Raw genomic sequence first — 22,256 nt, forward strand, 5'->3', positions numbered from 1 at the left:
TTGACTAAGACACAACTACATATCTATGAACTCAAGAACTCGATCAAACATAAAACATGAACTCTTAACACCCACTCCACCAACTATGTTTACTTCCTTAACATGACTCACGATATCGTATCCACCACATATATATCTCTCACGACACCAACTCCATACATAACCAACTACCATCCTCTAACGCTGCTAGCTCCATAATATCATCCACTATCAAATCCAAAATCAAGACACTCATAGACATCAAACGGAATGTAACATTCTACCACCCTTAAAAGGAACTTCGTCCTCGAAGTTTACTCACACTCATAACCTCATCACCCAACTGTCAACACTAGTGAAATATTTTCACACTCCTAAACATCACGCTACTACAAGTACGGTCATGACCTTTAATAAAATCACCCACAATACGAATCAATCTTTTATTATACATCAAGACTCAAACTTCCAAATATATTACCATATGCACACCCATCAAAATCTCTTTTATCGCATCCTACTCCTCTTAAGATAAATGTTACGTCCTCGTAACTCACTAATACTAAATTCTCGATATATCTCTACATTATCCTCATCACCACCGCATGTCAAAGATAACCACCTATAACCTAAACACTCGCCATGCACATATCCAAGGCTCTCTTACTTAAACAACTCTCATACTTCACTTCACTCGTCACACCACCTAACCTATCCCACAAAATCCTTAGCTTAACCCAAAACTTCACTTGTTCCCTATTACCGCAACATGACACACTTCTCTATATAAACTATATAAAACTCTTATCGCCAAAAGCATAACTCGCGATCCACACTTGTTACGTACACTCACACTAGATCCTCAAGTTCCTTTCTTTATTACCGCAAAACTCATACAAAACTTAACATGACACTAATTCCCAACACCCTACACTCACTGTCTCAACAAAGGATTATGAACCACCTGCATATATCAGATCATTACCACACATGTTTTACGAATCACTTGCCATTACCATGTCCACTAAAGCTTCATCTAGAACAAGATCAAAATTACTGTAACCACTTCTCACAACCGTGTCCCATCAACGGAATATCACTATATCTTGACAACAACGAAAACATATACAACTCTATTTATATCATACTCTACCCACATACCAAGACTTAACTGGTAAGAAACATCAATAAACAAAAAAAGCTGTCTATCTGTAAAACGGAACTCACAGGAAGCAACATCAAACAAAACAACAATCTATGTATGACTGGTATGAACTTTCGAAACTCGAATCATAATCATCCCGCCTACTCCACCACAACCGGTGACGGCATCGCAACACCGCCACCAACAGCCACACCACGGTGCGAAAATACCCGCATCACAATACTAAATACCGTGCCCGGATCACCACCCGAGGCACCACAACCACATCGATAGACATCACAGCTACATACAATTCCCACAAACACTGACTCAAAATAACTTCTCAGACAAGAAAAACTTATTCAAATCCACTTTACTAAATCACATCACAACATATTATATGAATTAAACAGATAACCTCATGGATATCATCCCCTTACCATATCACGAGATTGACATGTATCATGAATACATACAAGTATAACCGATCATGCGGATCACTCGAATTATTACCTTTTTAATCATCATTCAATTAGATTAGCGTACCCATCATGCATTACAGAACATTCAAATAACAACTTTATGACAATCACACCATATCACGACTTGTGAGGTCAAAACCTCACACAAACATTTATATATATCACGGACCGTAATCACATCCAACCGCTTAATCCCGATCACGTAAGTTACCACTCAAGATAGGTTACCCGCCACTGAGCTTAACTCATATGCCCCTCATAACATTTTCCCCCATTCGCACAACCATCACTTCCTGCCAAGTATAACCATACCATTACTATTCAACTATTAGCATCCGCCTCATCTAACCACATCTTATACCTTCTCACAATTATACACATAAATCAGGTCCCTACCAAATCAACCTCTTTTGAATTGCTACCTTTCTAATATACCATCACTCTTAACCATTAGTCACAAACCATAACACCACCACTGTCCGGACATCAAACCTCTTTCACTCATCTCTAAACATCACGATTTCTTTCCTATCTACGGTTAACATTCCAAATAATTATCATCAAATTCACCAACAAAATTACATCAACATCATTCCCAATACTATCTTACTCGTATTTTCATCTAACCCTCCACCAATTGTCTATTATCGTGCAAATTCTCCAGCAACTTCTTATTCCCTTAATTCCTCGAGACTCATGATTAATCATGTTGTCCTGAAACTTCTGTATAACCATTAACTTACTTACTCTTGATAGTATCATACATCTCGACGATTCCTTACTTTTATGTCACATAACTCCGGTCAACATTTTCCTAGTTTTACTCCCCTTATTCTTTTCTTGTACACTCGACAAAATCAATTAACCATTCAACTCCTTATCACTTCTACCTAACTCTTTAGTATTCCGGTTACTTTCTCACTGCTCCAAAACTCACATCTAATTATTTCATATCGATATCATCTCACTCTTTCTTATCACAAATATTCTCTTATTATGTCATCAATCACCCTTGCCACTAATCCATCCATAGAATCAACGTTTACTGTCCAACAATTACATCTCTAGAAATCAAAATTCCTTTCATACCGCTAATTGCCCAAAGAAATCACACACTAGTTTCATCTCTTAATAAACCAAATCTCCCAAACTCATTCGTTGTCTACAAATCCACCTCGCAACATGTCTCCACAAAGTTCACTATATACTACTCTTCTCACCCTTTTAAAACGAACTTTCACTATGTATATTCTTAACCCACACGACTCCTAACCATTCCTCTCCATGATTCTTTACACATCTCAAGATGCCACCATTTGCGTCCCTCATTTCAATCGTTTCATTCTCACGTTCCATAAACTCACATCATCCCTTGTCCACATTCACTTACTTTTACGTTACTCAACACACAACCATATCACTCATCTCATTTCATCTAGAAAACATGCTCTATGTCTCAATTACGCCATAACGATCTTCCTTTTCTTTTTCCACTATCTATCACAACCACGTATAACTCATGTCCTCCCACCGAACTCATACTCACCACAAAGCCACTCACTACACCACAAGATTGGGTAACTTACGCGTCAAGACCAACGTACATGTAAAACAATGCATAAAGAAGCAAAATAACAACTTTGAATTAAACAAAATATGCAACGAATTCAAAAGATAAGCATATGACCCAAAACAGGGGTCGCTAGATCGAATACAGGCCACTCGATCGAGTAAGTGACTTACTCGATCGAATAGGTGAAGATCAGAAGCACGTAAAACAAATTACCAGGGTTACTCGATCGAGTAACTGACGTACTCGATCGAGTCCCCCCATACTCAATCGAGTACCAAGGCTACTCGATCGAGTACCTATGCATTTCTCAGCACTGTCCAGTTTTCGTAAAACAGTCATAACTCACTCATTTCTTGGTCGTTTTGGGCATGTGACCTATCGTTAGAATCGTAAAAGGACAAGCTATCACCTCTAATTGGAATCACTTTAAGATCATTTATGCATCTCAAGTTATAACAGTTTAAAGACAACTTTGTCAGTAATCGAGACACATAACTATTGATTTTTACTTCCTAAACGACTTAAACAACCACAAGGTAGACAAAACGACTCAGTACTCATAAAACCAATATTGCTAATCATATGTTACTATGTTCAAAAGCCAAGCAACAACATTCATCATGCACATAGATTATTTAACTTGTCAATCACGATTTACCCACATGCTCTTATTTTATAACTTCAGGTACACAATAACATAATATACGACATGAAATCCCCTATTCACATGTTACTAACATAGCAAAAGTAGAAAATCCACTTCCATCACATAAACATGTTCTCCACATGAATTTCATATTCTCATGCAATTCCTTAACTCATCTTTTCAACCAAATCATAGATCACATTCATACCCGTATTCATACAACTTATTCATCCAATCATATGCACTCAACCATATGCATATACACAATAGTAACCAGTAGTAATTCCCATCACAATTCAGGTTATCATAAACAAAAATTACCTTCATCTTTTCCACCATACATCCATTCAACTATATAACACTAATCCATCCAACACACGCAATAGAGCATTAGTAAACACATAGCGATCCCGACTTATATCCCATGGTGACCGGTTCAAAATTATAGGGCGAGTTCGCGACTTTAGGACGTCTCCCAAGTCTTTGCATTAGCTCCTACAACCTTTACCCCGGGTTCATTTTAATTGACTCCCTATATTCATTGGATTCATTGGTTACAGGTTTCAGGATCGTCGCTCTGATACCATTTTGTGACACCCCCATACTCCAAGTGCCTTACCAGGACCACCCAGGTATAAGGATGTTACCATCTCGGTTTCCCGAGGCCATGATAATCATAAGACAATAACGAAACATACTTAAAAGTAAATAGTTTAAGTGATTACATGATCAAAACCAAAACTGATAAACTGAAATACAACATTCTCGCACGGTCTCTCATGCTAAAACTATCAAAGCTATAAAACACCGTCGACACAATGAAGACTTCTAACCGCCACGTGATGACTCATCCCAGCTATCCCATACGCGTCATATCATACCGCTCAATAATCGCTCACCACCCCGAATGGATCACCACGCTTTTAAAACATTTAAACGGGGTCGATACTATTTACACAAGTTATATAATCAACAAAAGATAAAGAACCAACACAAAATCAAGCAATCATACACAATCGTGGCACTCCACTCCATCTCCGTCACCCGATCGTCCACTGGACCCACCACGCCATGGGGGACCGCAGCCGTTCCCACCTAAGCCCCGCTCATCATACCGAGCGATAACCCCGTCCCATTAATGTGCACATCCCCTTCCGTGGCGGGTTCCACGAAGGGCGAAACTAGGGCGTGAAGCCACTCCCGCAAGTGACTCCACTCAGCCGAGAACGCATCTCGAGAACCACAGACAAACAATCACAATCACCATATCAATAACCGTCTGAATCTATCAACAATGTATAAGCACAACCGTCTGAATCAATCAATCACACCAATTACAGCACAATCCACACACATTATGTAAATAATACTGAGTAGGGAAACCCTACCTGAACAAAGAACACAATCGACGGTCTCAACAGCTTGTATCAAAATTCCTCTCCTACGAATCCTCCTCCTAACATATAATCATGCAATTGCTACCAATCAAGAAACATAACAAAAACCCCCAATCCCAAAATTAGGGTTTAACGAAACTTAACGAAATACTATAAAATTGGTATGTAGATCTTACCCTCGACGCAAGGATCACACAGGTATAAAGAACGATGGAATCCGACCTCTCAAACTCCGGGATTTGTCAACAACACGGATGAAAGCGAAGAACGTAACTTGAATCTCCCTTTTAATGTTATTAGGTTTGTAAAGGTGTATAATGAAAGTGACGGAAAGATTTATATATTAATCCGTGTTATTCACAAAACCCGTCGAATTATCACCCGCTAACCGAGCTACTCGATCGAGTAGCTCACCTACTCGATCGAGTGCCCCCTTACTCGATCGAGTATCAAGGTTACTCGATCGAGTACCCAACAGGTCAGAAACTATTTTAAAACCGCAATACACCCTTACTCGACAGAGTAAGGCTTACTCGATAGAGTACCCAGAGACTCATAAAATCGTAGTATTACAGTACCACTTTTATACACACTTTTATAACTCTCATGTTTTTGATACCGTTTCCGTGCTTATTATGTCATTTATATGCCTTTATTAGTGGAATGTCGATACTGCCGCCACTTTATGTTTTAATACAGAAATGACGCATTATAAGGTGAATCAAGTAAAGATGAGCATTGCGGATATGGCATAGCGGAATACACGAGGCATGGCACGAGAAATGAGGAGACTTAAAGATTAGAAGAGAAGCTAAGACGAAGATAGAGCTGAGGACTTGATTCCTCGATAGAGTAACAATGGGATCGATCGAGCAAGTGTCCTCGATCGAGTATCACTAGGCTCGATCGAAGATCCTTCTGTTTGATTATTTTCCGTGTTTTCCTAAAACACGTCTTATTTGTAATATATATTCTAAACTCGAGAGAACAATTAGGTTACGCTTTTCATAACTTTCATACCACAAAATACTCAAGTTTAGTTGGTTATCATTACTTTTGGATCTACAATCTTTTGTCATTAATTGTTAAGGTACATTAATCGTTCTTCATTAATTATTATTCAAGTTTATGCTTTTAATTCATTGTTATTATTTTATGTCTTCAATCATGCTTTTTTATACCTTTATTGTTGTTAATCAATTTAATATGAGTAGCTAAACCATTCATCTAGGATAAAGGGGATCTAGGTTGATTAGAAGGAGGGTTATTAATTGATTGTTAGCAATATTGTTTAAATTATTGTTTGATTATTGTTCTTATTCTAGTTATATGATTTAAGGGCTGAATCTATAATTAGTGTAGCGAATTAATACTTTTACCGACTGGGTTAGAATTAATATAGGCTGCGATAATCAGTATAGATTGTGTTTAATTATAGCGATTGCATGTTAGACTTAATCTAAAGGGCATAATAGAATTAATCAATCTTGTGACCTTAGATAGTTTGATTGGCCTAACAATTAATTAAAATACACCCCGTATAATTGACCTAGTGAACCGGCATCCTAGACTTCTTAATATTATTGTTATTCATCTTTATTTCACTTGCTATTAGTTGTTAGAAAATAAACCAAACAAACCCCCAAGAAATTGTTACTTTAAGACGATCTAAATATTAGCAAACTGAATATTACCTCCTCCCTGTGGATTCGATACATATCTTACCACTAGCTATTTTGTTAATACTGAGATAGATTTATTTTGATTAGGTGATACGACTTTAGGCTTTTATCAAATTTGGCGCCGTTGCCGGGGAGGCAACAATTTTCTTATTTGTTTTTGTTTATTTTGTCTTTTGTCTCAGGGAACTTTAGTTCCTTGAGACCGTTCTCACACTTTTCTTGTTAGTTTTGTGTATGCCTAGGTCAACTAGGTCCGAGATTCTTCCAATAGATCCCGAGCCAGAAAAGGCTTTTGACTACAGACGAAAGTTTCAGAAAGAAGTGGGTCAAGTAGAAGACTTGAGTATACTTGACGTTGAGATATAGCATTCTATTACTTCAGAAAATCCGTCCTTTGAAGAGGACACTTTTTCTGACCTTGAAATTCCAGTTCCTGAGATTACCATCATGCCTACTTTAGCATGTCATTCCGAGCCAACCTTGGATTCCATCCCTAAGGGATTCATGCTTCCTACCACAGATGATGGCACTTTTCAAATTCGTCCATTTTACATCAATTTGGTGGAACGAAATTTATTTGGAAGGGGAGCTACTGAATATCCTGCAAAACATATGGAGAAATTCGTCACTTATTGTTGTTCCGTCCCTTTAACTGCTGGGGTGACACAAGATCAGGTGAAGCAGGTGCTCTTTCCTTTTTCCTTGAAAGATGGTGCTGTAGAGTGGTTGCGAGATTTGGATATGGAGGATCAGGGAGTTACTGACTGGAATACTCTAGCTCTTGCTTTCTATAAGAGGTACTTCCCACCACAGAAGACTAATGCATTAAGGAATCAGATCACCAGCTTCAAACAAACAGCTACTGGAGATTTGAATGAAGCATGGGTTCATTTCAAAAGATTAGTCCGTTCGGTTCCTCATTATGGCTTTCAAAAGTGGTTTCTTTGCAACTAGTTTTACAACGGGTTGTATAATAATCATCGTGATTTGCTAGATTCTTCAGCTAATGGGAGGTTTTAGGACAACACTAATGATGATACCGCGTGGAAGTTGATTGATCAGATTGCTACCCATACTGCTAAGTATGGAAATCCTAGGGGAAGTGTTCGTGGAAGTGGGGGAGATAGCGGTATTGCGGCGCAGTTAGAGGCTCTTTCTGCCGAAATTGCTAAGATGAAGACTACCCAATGTTTGGGTAATAAGGAGATAGTCCTTGCTATGAGTCAACAGGAGGAGTCTTGTGCTAGATGTGGTATGGATGGTCATAATGCAGCTGAGTGTTTGAGCACTGATACGTGCATTTCATATAGTCTTTTTGAACCTTTATTGCACGCCTTTTTATGTAATTTACGTAGTGTTATGCTACAAATGCCCCCGAATTGTATACTTTGGCTTGCTTTGTCATATTGTCAGGAATAGACCCGAAAGTGGCGAAATCATGCCTTTTTGTTGCCCCTTAGCCTGCATTTATAGGGATGGAAGAATAAGACCGGAATTACTTGTGTGTGTCGAGAAGCGTGAAGTCGTCTCGGAAGCTAACCAACGATACAAGGAGCTGGTTCAGTGGCAGTATACTCGATCGAAGCCTTTTGTTGGCTAATATATTCGATCGAGTAACTATGGGGAAGAGAAGATCTCGATCAAAGGGTCTGTTGCCTTCGATCGAGAAGTGGTATTTTCAAGGTTCTCGATCGAGAGGTGATGTCCTCGATCGAGAGGTTTGGATGGAAGAGGTGCTTGATCAAGTAGTTCTGTTATACTCGATCGAGAGCTTTTGTTATCAGATGTAGGATTTAATATCTTAATTATGTTTCAGGTTAATAAAATATCTTCCCTATATAAAGAGAAGACGTGATTAGGTTTAATTATCATTCATTCAGCATACTTTATTCGTAATTACTCAGTAGACACTTTTCTTACTTGTTCAACGTAACCTTGTTCTCTATTTCCGGATCCGAAACCTTTGTAATTTCTCTTTACTCTCTTCATTTAATTTAGTTCTTTCTTTGCATATGTTTAATCCTTGTTCTTAATTTCTGCTTTAATTAGTATTATTATTGGTTTATGTTATTCCTTTTTATTCATCTTTACATCATGTCTTCTTTTATTTCATTAATCGTTGTTAGTTTAATCATCGCCATGACTAGCTAATTCTTCTGTTGCTAGGATTAGGGGAGCCATGGTAGTAAAGAAATGATATTATAATTAGATTAGACGGTTTTGATTGTGAGAACTGATTCATAACAATTTAATTGTAATCGTTCAGTTGAGTGCACGCTTCTAAACTAGTTAATCCGGTTAAATTTAGACCTAGATCGAGAGATTGGAATGAACAGACATGTTATGAACAGTAGACTACACTAATGAGGGTGAAAGCTAAGTTAGTAGTATTTTAGTGCGGACAGCGGACCGAAAGGACCTTTCCTTTACCCTTCTCACATCAGACCGACTAACCTTACCATTAACAGATTTGTGTGATATCATGGTAAACCGACATCCTAGCATTTCTCTCTTTATTTAATCACATCTTATTTCATTTTATTATTGTTTTTGTTCTCTCTCTTTTTGCCATTTAATTCAAGTAATTAGTTTAGAAATCAAACCAAAACACTCCCAATCTGCTACCGTGACGGACTAGATAACAAGTAGATATAATAGCCTCCCTGTGGAGTACGATACCCGACTTACCTCTACTATATTAGTTGAGCTGGTTTGTTTATTTTTGATAAGGTTGCGACAGCCGTGTCAAATTTTGGCGCTGTTGTCGGGGAGGCAATTAGCCTATTTGCTTGTTTATTTCGGTTTGTCTTAGTCTCAAGGGATTTCTAATTCCTTGAGACAGTTCTCATTATTTTTCTTTCTTAGTTTTGTTTATGCCCAGGTCTAACAACTCAGAATTAGTACCAGCTGATCCTGAATCGGAGCGGACTTTTCGCCGTAGACAGAACTTGTTGAGAAAGAATCGTCAAGAGGAAGCCTTGAGTACTTTTGAACCTGATCTTGAAAACTTTACATTTGTAGAAGACCAGTCTTTAGAAGAAGACACTTATATTTCTGCAACCAAATCTGCAAAGATGCCTAATATTGCCAGTCATTCCAAGCCTACAGCTGACTCTATTCCCAAGGGTTTTAATCTTGCAACGGAAGATGGGAATACATTTGATATTCGGCCATCTTACATTAATCTGGTGGAAAGAAACCTGTATTGTGGAGTAGCTAGTGAGGACCCGATGAAGCATATGGAGGTCTCTATAGATTACTGCTATACCATTCCCGCTACTAAGGGAGTGACACAAGATAAGATAAAGGAAGTCCTTTTTCATTTTTCTCTTACTGATGGAGCCCAAGAATGGCTAACTGATCTGGATAGGACTGCAACTGGAATTACCAACTGGGAGACCTTGGCCCTTGCTTTCTACAAAAGATACTTCCCTTCACAAAGAACTAATGCAATGAGAGGGAAGATTACGAGTTTTAAACAAACTCCAGATGAGAATTTGTATGAAGCATGGGGTCGGTTTAAGAAGCTTGTTCGGTCTGTCCCACATCATGGTTTTAACCAGTGGTTTTTGTGGAACCAGTTCTATAATGCGTTGTATGATGACCACCACGCTATTTTGGATGCTGCAGCCAATGGTCGATTTCAGAAAAACATTGATGATGATAAGAGCTGGGGAATTATAGAAGAGATAGCCACCCATTGTGCTGAATATGGGCATCCTAGAAGTGGTATTAGAACGGTTTCTACTGATAATAGTGCACTTGTGGCTCAGCTGGAAGCTATGAATGCCAGATTTGATAAGTTCGAGTTACAGGCCATGGGGAATCAACAGACGGTTCACTTGTTGTCTAGACAAGAGACCGTCTCATGTGAGAGATTTGGCGAAAATGGTCATACTGCAATGGAGTGCTTAGTTGAGAAGGATCAAGTCTATGCCTTTCAACAATAAAGGCAAGGAGGCTCCTATTACAACAACCAAGCTGGAGTTCATCCTAACTTGAGACGGACTAGTCAAAATGTATTGAATCCAACACCTCCACCGCAACGACAAGCTTATGTGCCGCCTCATAAAGCTCAACAACAAGGCTATAATACCCGTCCTTTTAGAGACCCGTTGACTGACCTGAGACGCCTATCTAGACCTTCGGAAACCTTGCGAGTTAAACCTTGCGACGTTGTGAGCCTTAGAGTTCGTGTTACTCGATCTAGTGGGGGCTACACGATTGAGTAGCTTAGGCACTCAATCGAGTAGAGGCCACTCGATCGAGTAAGTAGGTTACTCGATCGAGTAACGAGAGTTCAGCGGAGAATTATAAATCGTAAAATCGTGAAACCCAAATTATTTCTCCACCTTTATTCCTCAACCTAGATGCCGTCATTTCACTTCTCCTTCACCATGGTTCATCTCCTTGAGGCCTTTGAGAGTGGTTACACCATAAGGATGGGATGCTTGAGTCGGGTAGCGGTCTTGACTCCGGATTGCTTTGTATAGGTGGCTTTGGTGGTTGCTTTTTACCTTGTGGTCGTGCGCGGAATTGCTGCGAGTTGCTTAAGGTAGGTTTTCCTACTCAGTACTGTTGGTTGTCTAGTGTGTCGGTTGTATTGTATAGTTGGTTTTAGTATCGTTGCTGGTGCTGTGGATTAGTTATGATTGGTCATTGTGATTGTTTGTCTGTGGTTCTCGAGGTGCGTCCTCGGCTGAGTAGAGTCACTTGCGGGACTGGCTTCACGCCCTTAATTCTCCCTCTGTGGAACCTGCCACAGAAGGGGATGTGCACATTAAGAAACATGGGTTATGGCTCGGATTAGATGAGCGGGGCTTAGGTGGGAACGACTGCGGTCCCCCACTGGCAGGACTGGACCTTCGGGCAGTCAGAGAGGTGTGGTTGGTTGGAGGTTGTGGTGTATGTGTATTACTGTGTTCGTTGTGTCTGCTTTTGTACTTGTTACCTCAGTTACTGACCTTGTGTGGTATTGTTGTGCTGTCTTCTTATGTTGTGTCTGCCGTGATCCACTATAGTGAGCAGTCAGTCTTAGCAGGTTGATGTATGGACCATAGTTGAGTGCTTGGAGGGGCGAGTCTACCACGAGTCATGACAGAGATAGTTTTACATAGTTGGTAGTAGTCACGAGTTGTACCTTTTTTTTGTTTAAATCACTTGTAATTTAATATAACAATTCTTTTATCGACATTTGATAATTACTGTCCTCGGGCAACCGAGATGGTAACGCCCTTATCTGCTAGGGAAAGTCTTGTTAAGGCTCCTTCGTACATGTGGGTGTTACAAAGTTGTATCAGAGCGACGATTTTGGAACCTGTAACTAATGAGCCCAAAAAAGTTAGTGATTCTAATAAAATGAACCTGGTTTATGTATGTTGGGAGACCCGGCTGATGCTTGATTTTGGGTAGGAAGGTGCCCTTATTTCAAAATCATGGCCCAAATATGCTTAAACCAGTCACTGGGAATGGGGATATCGAGTCGGGAATTGTGTGCATGGATGTGTATGATCAATAGGTTAGAAATAGTTATGGTGGAGTCTATGATAATGTCTAATGCGTGCATATAGTAACGATGAACGGTGAAGGGTTGTGAATTGTGGAAAGTGTGTGTGGATGTGATAAAGATGGTGAATGTGACAGTAGTTGCGTACGAGTATTGGATAATGTGATGATAATAATAAGCTGTGAGTCGAGTCTTTATATGCGTTCTAATTAGTATAAGTTGACAAGTGATGTTTGGGAATGTAATGGACGAATGTTGTTGCGTATTTTTGTGATATGTCATAATTATGTTAGATATTTGGTTGATGAAATGTTGTGACATGTTTGAAATTTTTAGCAAACTTGAGTGATATATGATAGTTTATTGTTAGATGGATGCTTAGTGTAGTGTAAACATAAGTAGGATAATTAATTTTGCATGTGCGTAAGTAACCGCGGAATAATGTGTTGATTTTGTATAGGTATAGATTGACGCCATAGTTGAATTGCCTTGCATAAAGTTTGATGTAGGATGGAATGATATGTGTAATGTTCGGATGAAACAGTATGTGTAATGTTTGGATGAAATAATTGTGTGATATTTGAGTTAGTATTAATGTGTCGTGATTGGATGAAATAATCAGTGACGAATTCCAAATATGCTTTGGAATCACCACGAGTTGTTGTTGTTGGATTATGTGTCCTCAACAGTAGTGCGATCACATATTTAAATCTCAAATTAAGAATACGGAAGGGAGGATAAATTATATAGTCAACTGATCAACATTAATCAGTAATGATTGGCTAACTAGAGTTTGACATTACTGTCGTTTGACGGTGGTGATCAGTTGATCCCTTAAGGTCACACCTAAAGGATGAGACCCAAATAAATAATTAATTAATTGTATTCGATACGGATTAATTAATCCCATATTTATATGAGTTGGATTTTGTATCTTATTGTAATGTGATTAAATAAGATTTGATTTAGTGGATTAATATATTAATTTACTAAATTATGTTGAGGTTTTATAAATATTTCGAGGTAGAGGTAATTAGTTATTTACATTTACAAGAGGTTGTAAATTTAACTAACTAGCTATTATGGGACCCATTATATGTTCATATAATGGTAAAATATTACTCAATAAATTGAGTGAATATATGTTTATTAATTTGTCACATAATTGTTATGTGATTAAATTAATACTTGATTATGTAAGATAATTAAACATAGGACTATTAAGCATTTGTGGGATAAATATTATAAGATAAAAATGGACCCATATATACTCAAGTGAACCGTCCAAAAATGTGAGCATGCTTGAGTAGATTGATTATCATTTTTCTTTTAATAGAGAATCTCTTATGCTCTCTTTTCTTGCTTTCTCCCATAAAATTGTTTATGTATATAATTTGTTCTATAATCTAATATCATCATAAAAATACTATTGTAGTATTAATATTTATATTAGATCTAAAATTTAAGGTTACTAATATACATTATCTAGTTAATAAGTTATTAGTGTTTTGGGATAGTCGTGGGTGCAACTAAAAGGAGGCATTCTACATTTGAATGCATAAAGATTCTTGGAGGATCATCCATAATGGTAATAGCTCAAGATCTAGTTTTGGAAGGAGTCCAAAACTAGTGCCCTTAAATTCGTCCATATGATGTAAGAACATCGAGTTTTCTTCTTTATCTCTTTTATTTTGTTATACATGCAACTAGATCCACTAGTATATAAATTATGGGTAATTTATAAAATGATTAGATGAGTCTAAATAGGAGTATATGAACCCAACAATTGGTATCAGAGCAAACGATGTTGCATGCATAATCGATTTATAGTTTTTTCGAGTGATTAGTAATTTAATTAAAACTAAAAATTTGTGATTTATTAGTCAAAGCCACGAAATCTTAATGCATGTTGTATATTATGGTCCTAAAATGTATTTAGGTCATTTTTATGATTTATGATATTTTATTGCTCATTTTAATGATTTTAGGTAATTTTATTACATTTTTATGATTAAATGGTATTTAAAATACTAAAAATAGTTAAACATAGTATCTGACCTTGAAATTTTTATATGACCTCACATGCATATTTTAATTATTGTATATAAAATTTGAGATAAATGTGATTTATTATGCATGATTTATAATTTTAATGGTGATATAAATAGTGACTATTTTTAGCAAAAATAGCTTAAATGAATTTTATGACATAAAATTTTTCCCTAATTTTGTATATATGATATGAACATTATATCTAAAGTTTCATGATTAATTTTGATTGATTCGGTATGTTTATTGATTTTTATGTGATAAAATCGATAAATAGGCAACTTTATTAGTCATAAAAATTAATTCAAAATTTTTGGTTGAAATATTGCCATTTACAGGTTCTGGAAATTATTTAAGAATGTTCAAAATTTTGATTTTGATTTTTCCATAATTTTTATGTTTAGTTTGGTATTAAATGGTAAAAGTTATGTTTTATACGATTTATTAATGAAATAAATTGTAAATATTTTTTGGGCAAACTTTTATTGAGTTTTTGGAATATTGATAATATTTCAGTATTTACAAAAATGTGATTTCGAAAATTTTCAAATTTTTATGATTTATTGGGAATTATTTCATAACTGTTATGATTATGAGAAGTTTAAATAAGCAATAATAGAAAATCAAGTTGAATTATTGTCAAAAATTGAGTAAAGACTAACTTTTGAGTCCTAATAGAGTTAGGGTAATTAACTTGAGCTTAAATTTGATTTAAGTATTGATTTTTGATTTTAATAAGTTATTATCACGCATTTCCATAAAATCGGATTATATACGATATAAGGTTTAAATAGGGCAATTCGGCACTTAATTTGGCATGTTAGATCATATAATAATGTTGCATATTTCATTGATGAATGTCATATTTTATTTATGTAATTTTGAATTATGTAATTTATCTTAGTATGGCCTTAATTTTAATCGGTATTACCCATAATGTAAGGGATTACCGATTCGGTTGTAATTTTAATGTGATCTCGTATCACTTTTATTTTTACTAGTTTTCATATTACAAATGTATTATAGGAATAGCTATGTATTTTATTATTATTTGTAATTCCGGAGTTCCTTCAAGACGGTGCCAATCGGAAAGGCGTTCCGATCAAGACGGTGTTACCTTGGGAAGCGTGCCACTTGAAGTTTAAGGGACCAATGGAGTTGGTTTCCGAATTTGTAATAGATTATTTGGTTTTCTATTTTAGGAAGGCCATACTAGGAAATTTATTTATTACTCTGCATTTTTCATTATATGTTGCATGCATTGCGAAATCGCCATAACAACACATGCACATCATATCGAGTCTTCGGCCGTGACAATTATAATTATCGATAATTCGATTTTTAGCTCACTTAAAATTGATAGATAATAAATTGACAAGACCTTTACTTTTAAAAGATTGAGACTTAGCCTTACCAAATAGTAGGAGCCCATGAATCTCAATTTCATAAGGGGTACAATACGATTTTTCGGGGTGCTTCTATTGACGCTGGGTAAGTGGGGTAATAAGTAGTTATTACACTTCGAAAGTTTGGTTGATCTCAACGAAGGTATTTTGCGACCGTAGCCGCAATAGGTTCGGGCTAAAGATGAATTTAATGTAAAATCATCGACCGAGAGTTCTAAATGTAGAATCGATTAAGAGGGTTGACCCACCAAGTTATATTAGTAAAGGTGTAGAGGGCCCGGTTGCTCACATCCAAGTTAATATGAATTTTGGGTCTCGGAATCATTTATTATAGTTGGGTAAAGGTCACTATATAAATGCTAAAACTTGTTTTAAAATATTTACAAGTTTTGTTAAAACGATAAATGTTTACAATTCCTTCATTTTCTATTTTGTAGTCTATTTGATTAGTTTGCAATGTCAACTCCAATTTTATCCGCATCAACTAGCGCAAACGCTCCACCACTCCCCAATGCTTCTTGGCTCGGATCCTTTATGGATCGATGTAAATTGAAAAGAATGTTCTAACTTCGCCGATTGGGATGCGCAACTCCGTTTGGCTGCGGAAGGTGACGACATGCTTCGTTACCTTACCGAAGCCGCTCCCACCACACCTACTACTAGGTCAACCGCCACCGTAAGGAAAGCCTATGAGGCCTACCTAAAAGAGTCGGCCGCTATCAAGAACGTCTTGATTTTCTCTATGGAGCCCGATCTCCAAAGGAGTGCTATTAAGATGAGCACGGCCTATGAGATCTACGCCAAGCTTGTGACCATGTTTACGCAAGCTCCTAGGATAATCCAATAGGAGGCGGCCTACGCATTTTTCGAAATCAACATCAAAGAGAGCCAAAAGGTTAGCCCTCATGTGCTCAAATTGATTGAGCTTATTGAGACTCTTAAGATCCAAGGGGTTGACATTCCTGAACAACTCGTTACAGACCGAGTTTTACATTCCTTGAACAAAGTCAAAGCATATGTGCAGTTTAGAGTAAACTACAATATGCAAAATATGAAGACTTCTCTCCATGAATTCCACAAATTGCTTGTGCAAGCCTAGAGAGATATGGGTCTTAATTTTAACTCAACCAAGGATATGCTCGCAATTAACAACAAGAGCAGAGGGAAATTTAAGAGGAGTGCTAGTAAGAGCAAGAAACCCAGTCCCTTCAAGGGAAAAGGAAAAGCAATTGAGAAAAGCTCTTCTAAAAGGGGTGCTACTTCCTAAGACAAATGCCATTATTGTAATGGCATAGGACATTGGAAGAGGAATTGCCCAAAGTATCTTGGAGATATCAAAGCTGGAAAGCTTATTCGAGTAGGTAATAAATAAAATTCTCCCTATCATTTATGTTTTGAATTTCAATCTCAACTTTGGTATTTGGATGCAAGTTGTGATTATTACCCCTTTTAACTTGTTTTTATGGGCATTCGAGCAAAGACAAAGGCAAAGACAAGCAAGCCTAAAGAGGCTCTTCAAGGGAAGCTAGAGTAGCCGCCCATAGTAGAAGACTTATGGAAGCTTGGCCTTTATTTTGATAGTCTTCGTTTTATTGTTGTATTTTAAACTTGTTGTTTTAGAACTCTTTTAATTTCCTAGTTAGACATAGAAATTAGTTTATTTCCTTATGTTTTCAAGTACAAGAAGTTGTATTTGAATTTTAGTGGCTTGGTTTGCAACCCAAGTCACTCGGTTTATGGAAATTTTTTGTTCTAAAAATTGTCATTATACACCTTTCATATCAAAACATAAATTATGTTCACTTAAACTAATCATTAAAGAATTACAACGATGGGATCATTGTAATTAGTTCATAAGCCATGAATTTAATTCTAACTTATGCTTTCGTGAATTAATATCACATCTTATTTGATATAAGAAAGAATGATTATAAAGTCAAAAAGAGTTATTTGAACTCTAAAAGGGGAAATTTTATAAACCAATTGACTACACAACTTATAAGACTCCATACGAGCTATGGGAGGGCTTAAGACCTTAAGATTGTATATGACATGGATATGAGTCAAATCCTTTACCTTATAAGGATTAGTCTACCTTGAAGCTAGATTATAATGTCTTTACAAAAGAGTCATCTATTAAGGTTATAATATACGATATCTTCTTCCTTCACAATCATAAGTCTAAAATTGTTTGTTGCTTATAAGACTATCTTTTGAGAAAAATAGATGTATTTTTCAAAAGATAGAGTGGGAGAAGATTAGCAACAAACATACAACTAGTTGGGAACTAGTGAGGAAACCAAAAGAAAGCGTTCTTAAGTGAAACTCATGACATATGAGGAGACCAAAAGAAAGCTTTCTTAGGTAAATGTTTAGACTAGTGAAGAGACCAAAATAAAATGTTCTTTAGATAATAAGATTATGAAGTGGTTGTATCAAGTAAATATAATTCTATTTTACATAAGAGCCGCATGAACCAAAGTAAAATCTGTGCAAAAAGATAAATTTGTTTAGGGTTGTATAGATAGACATAAGAGATGTCTACAAAGCTAAGTTAATATGTAACTATGCGAAGATCCATGTTATCGTTGCTACACTTCATAGTGTGTATGATCAAGTTAGATGTTAAAACCAATTTCTAAATAGGTATTTGGAAAGGGGTGTGTGTGTGACATAAGCACAAGGTTTTAATTAACACTTAAGATAGCAATGATCTTTTCAATCATGTGAAAAGAAAATGGTTTCACTCGAGTTGTCGAGAAACCATGTGTATGCATGGATTTGAGTGGGAGACAAAATTGCCATGTTTAGACATGAAATTCAGTGGGAGAGATTGTCTTCCATATTGATGTCATATCACTCATTTAGGATGACATGGTAACACTACCATCTATAAGGGAGTGTTTTGGTCTTCAATTCTCAATGAAAGATGACATATTGCATTCCAAAATTCCATATCTATTATGACATAGGGAATTTTAGATTGGCACTTAGATAAATATCGTATATTGATAAGATTCTTTATCTGTTTAACATCAACAAGGTTGAGTAGGTTATTCATATTGATGAAAGTGGAATTACTAGGATAGAGTAATAGTCATTCACTGAACCTAAATAAGTTGTTGATCACATGAAATCGATTGCTAATGTTTCCGCCATTAGAACGATCATGTATGCCATTATATGCACATGCCGTGATGAATCATATGCTTGGAGCATAATAAGTCAATAACAAGTTAATTCGAATGAAGGTCTTTTGAAATCCTTAAAGAACGTCCTTTAAGATTCTTGAAGAAAGTTGAGGATTCGTTCTTATGTTTGGATGATATACTAAGTTGTGTGTTGAAGGGTTACACAAACTCAAGTTTCCAAACCTATAAGGATTTATCGAAATCCTAGGCTGATTTTATTGACTTAGGAGTAAGACACTAAAGAAATGTTTTAGTTTCAACCATTGCAAGTTTTACAAACAGAGTCAAAGTACATTGTGATTAGATGGTCAACGTAGGGAATGAGAGTAGATCCCTCTACCAAAGACTTTATCACAAGTTATATGATAACAGTGGGAGCATCTTCCAAGTATAAGAGCCCAAGTCTGGTAAGAAGACTAGACATCTACTTAGATAAATTCATGTCATTAGAAATAACATTGAATAAGAGGAAATAGCAATTCATAAAGTTGGAATATATGGATACATGGTATATCCACTGTTGGGGCTGGTGTCCTCTACAGTTAGTGCAATAACATTTAAATCTCTAAAAGGATCAAAGGGTATACTTTTGTATTATTATCAGTTGGTCCACGTTTATCAATAACGGTTGGCTTGCTAGATAAGTTTGACGTTATTGTCATACTGATGACGGTGATCAACTGGTCCCTAAAAGTCACACCTATAGGATACGTTTGAGAGATGTGACGGTATGAAAATACAGTCAGGTTAATGCCTAATATGACTAAGCAGTTAGTCGGAGTTATTGACTAATAATTAGTCAAATGCGATGTTGAGATAATTATTTAATACGGATTAAATAATAATGGCTAAGATGAATTAAGCGGTTAATTCGTAAATTGAATATAAACGATTATATTTAATTGATGTATATTGAATTAATTATACAATATTGTCTTTGTCGGACATGTATTAATATATCGACTGAGTCATGTTACTAGTTGATATTTTAATAACCGATACCGATGACGATTTATAATAAAATCCCGTCATATACATTTAGCGAAAATCGAGACGGACCACGAGTTAAATGAGGAGAAAGTGGAAAGCCCACTCCCTCCCCTTGAGAACCCACGGACCGAACTCAAGAGAACAAAAGGAGAGTTTTCTCTCCTTTTGCCCAAAAAAAAACTCAATTCATTTGAAACAAAATTAGGTTTTTGAGAGCATTCTTCTCTGAAAAACCTAGATCTCACATCTAGCAAAATTCACTCAAAACTCTCTCAATATTGCAAGTCAATTAGAGAGTATTTCTAGCACAAGGGGCATAGTCTCAGACGGTCTTGGGTGCAACGATTAGGAGGAAATCTACTTTGATTTCAGTTCTTAGGCCGCATTTCAAAGGACCCGAGGTTGATTCTTGTTCTTTATCGTTTTTCTATTGTTTTTCGTTTATGACCATAAATTGCATGTTAAATTTACGTTATAGTCCTAAAATTTAAGGGTTTTATACGGATATTACCCCACATCCACATACCAAGCTTTTATTCCAATTTAACTAGTGTAAAATGTACACTATAGATTATAAGTTATAAAGTAGCATTAAGGTATTGACTATTCATATATGATAATCGCATTTATCGTTTGAGTTTCTTTAAAATCATCCATTACTTTGTTATATCCAAATGGGTTGTTGAGACAATATTGAACCCCATTGAAGTGAACTGGATTGACATAATACGCGCCCTTGGTTACTTATAGGAAGTGACGTCTCGAAGTGACTAGAGTGTGATGCGATTGATGGCAAGTTCAAGTACCATAGGGTCATATGGGGACCAGTCGATCACATAGACAGACTATATGGGACACTCTGTTGGGCAGTGACCGCTTATAGAGTTCTGGAAATTCATAAAGCCTGGTCGTGGCAAGAGCTACTATAGAATTCTTATGAGTCAATTCTTTTGACTAGAGACTACTCGCCCAAGTTGGCACAAATTTTTGAATGGCTTTGATATATACTCTACGACTGTCGTAACTGAAGTCAAATGAGTATATTTTGGGTTATGATGAACTGTGGCTATACGAAGGCAATAGTGTGATAACAATTATCCACCCCCTTGTCAGGGTTGTTTGAAATCTCAGGGCCACTCGAGGAGTAGTGAACTGAAAATGCGTGGCCATGCTCGGAAGGTATCTACGGTAGATGATTCCGATCAGACAGTTACTCTCCAGATTGAGGAAACCACTCAAGATATGATCAAATGCAAGTACGATCTGAAAGACAACTTGCATTGAGTGGGAGATTGTAATAGGATAAGAGAATTGGTGACACACACTTGTCTCGGACAAACGGGAGATTGTTGGAGTATGTGTCTTCAACAATAGTGCGATCACATATTTAAATCTCAAATTAAGAATACGGAAGGGATGATAAATTATATAGTCAACTGATCAACATTAATTAGTAATGATTGGCTAAATAGAGTTTGACATTACTGTCGTTTGACGGTGGTGATCAGTTGATCCCTTAAGGTCACAACTAAAGGATGAGACCCAAATAATTAATTAATTAATTGTATTCGATAAGGATTAATTAATCCCTTATTTATGTGAGTTGGATTTTGTATCTTATTGTAATGTGATTAAATAAGATTCGATTTAGTGGATTAATATATTAATTTAATAAATTATGTTGAGGTTTTATAAATATTTCGATGTAGAGGTAATTAGTTATTTACATTTACAAGAGGTTGTAAATTTAACTAACTAGCTATTATGGGACCCATTATATGTTGATATAATGGTAAAATATTACTCAATAAATTGAGTGAATATATGTTTATTAATTTGTCACATAATTGTTATGTGATTAAATTAATACTTGATTATGTAAGATAATTAAACATAAGACTATTAAGCATTTGTGAGACATATATTATAAGACAAAAATGGACCCATATATACTCAAGTGCACCATCCGAAAATGTGAGCATGCTTGAGTAGATTGGTTCTCATTTTTCTTTTAATAGAGAATCTCTTATACTCTCTTTTCTTACTTTCTCCCATAAAATTGTTTATGTATAGAATTTTTTCTATAATCTAATATCAACATAAAAATACTATTGTAGTATTAATATTTATATTAGATCTAAAATTTAAGGTTACTAATATACATTATCTAGTTAATAAGTTATTAGTGTTTTGGGATAGTCTTAGGTGCAA

The 22,256-nt window shown here is 36.2% G+C and overlaps 1 non-coding gene across 1 annotated transcript; it reads right to left on the minus strand.

The window, feature by feature from the left end:
* Window positions 1-10,352: 10,352 nt before the first annotated feature.
* On the minus strand, window positions 10,353-10,459 carry LOC141636372 (small nucleolar RNA R71). The gene has a single exon (XR_012540989.1). It is a non-coding gene; the product is annotated as a small nucleolar RNA R71 (small nucleolar RNA).
* Between the last annotated feature and the right edge of the window lie 11,797 nt (window positions 10,460-22,256).

Source organism: Silene latifolia, chromosome Y (genome assembly GCF_048544455.1).
Source record: "Silene latifolia isolate original U9 population chromosome Y, ASM4854445v1, whole genome shotgun sequence".
Classification (NCBI taxonomy): domain Eukaryota; kingdom Viridiplantae; phylum Streptophyta; class Magnoliopsida; order Caryophyllales; family Caryophyllaceae; genus Silene; species Silene latifolia.